We start from the raw sequence: 1,669 nt of genomic DNA on the forward strand, positions 1-1,669 counted from the left end.
CTCATGGCTGTGACACTGGCTTTTTTCCTGTTGATCTATCCAGCTCCTTCAACACGAAGTCCCGGTTTCTCTTCCTGTAGACCGAGATACTCATGCCAAGCTTCCAGGCGGTTGTGAATAACTGGGGAAGACCCTCATGACAGCTCTTGACAGTGTTTCTGTGAGCCCTTCCCCCAGAGACCACAGGATCTGGCTTTCATTACTTTGCCATGAACCCCAGGGGTAGGAGGATAGGGGTTGGGCAGCAGCCAAGGACCCAACATTAGCCACCAGAGGGCGCCAAGATCACAGGCAAAAACAGGACCTGGGTGGGGCAGGGAGAGGGGTCTCCCTCTGGCTTTGTCCTAAGCAAGAGGGCCACAGTTACATCACCATCTGAGCTAGCATGTCCCCTAGCATACCTGTCATGTTACCTTGACATAAGCCATGCCCATTTGATGCCCTTCTAAAATTACAAGCTGGGCTGGGGGCTCAGACCAGCTCTAGCCACTTGAGCCCTGAAGAGCAGGGACTATAAGCCTTGAGTGCTTGAGAGCTGTGGGGTACAGCTCTGGAGGAGGGTACATAGCGGGGGCCTAGGTGGAATGGCCGGATCTCAGTATAGAACAAGGCCAGAGTTCACTGGATTCTAGAAATCTAGCCTAAGTTCATGTCCACCAAGCAATCCAAAGCCTAGCCTTCCTATGTCTGAGGACTAGGTGGAGAATAGGAGTGCTTCCAGAACCCTTCCTTCATCTGCTGCTGCCCCTTTACCTCCATCTTTTGGACACTCGAAGGACTGCACCAAATATTCCCTAACCGTTCTAGGCCAATACCATATTATGGTTCTCCTTACCCACAACCTTTCATGGACCCCTGTGATCCTAATAATCAAACCCAGAAAGGCCCTGACACTTTTTCTTTTGCTCCCTTGGGGCACCACTCCTTGGAGCATCTCCTGCAGGCTTGTCACCACAGGCTCCCATGTCTTTCAAGGACCCCTTCACCCAGGCCCACACCCACACAGGGCACATCCCCTATAGCTCACTTCCCAGGCACCCCAGCAGCGTTGCTCAGTGCTGCTTTGTCATCTGAAATGACCTTTGCTTCCTCATTTGCCCATCAACAGCCACTTCCCCCATAGTTCTGCTGGACCCTGGGCAGCCCCAGCCAACCCCAAGTGCAGAATATGAAAGTATACAGAACATGTGCCCAAAGGCAGTTGTGTGCCTGAGCATGTGCATAGTCATGAGCCATATGAAGGCATAAGTGGGGTCTGGGGAGATAGCCATTTAGTGGGAAGCAGCTTCCAAACCATTCCAGGCCCTGGGCAGATAGACATTGGGCAAGGCTCAATTGCCCGTATGCTCTCATTACGAGCACTGTGATGAGGGGACAGAGAATCAAGGTGCCATGGAGGGATACCTAAATTGCCCTCAACAGCTGCTTCCCTACATTGATCACCATGGCTTGGCTGGTAGCTGTGTCTGTCTCTCTTGTGGTTGCTCTGACTGGTGCCAGGAAGATATTTCCTCTTGGGCAAGGCTGTGTTCCAGAGAGCAAGTCTCCAGCAAGGGCTGCTCCCACCCCAGTTTGTGTCCCCAGGGTAGCAGTTTTCCTTCCCACCACCTACTGTACAGTCTCACTAGCTGCCTTCCATGCCCACCTGCTCAAAAGCCACGTCTAGCAT

The sequence above is a fragment of the Mus musculus genome, chromosome 7 (assembly GCF_000001635.26).
Source record: "Mus musculus strain C57BL/6J chromosome 7, GRCm38.p6 C57BL/6J".
Classification (NCBI taxonomy): domain Eukaryota; kingdom Metazoa; phylum Chordata; class Mammalia; order Rodentia; family Muridae; genus Mus; species Mus musculus.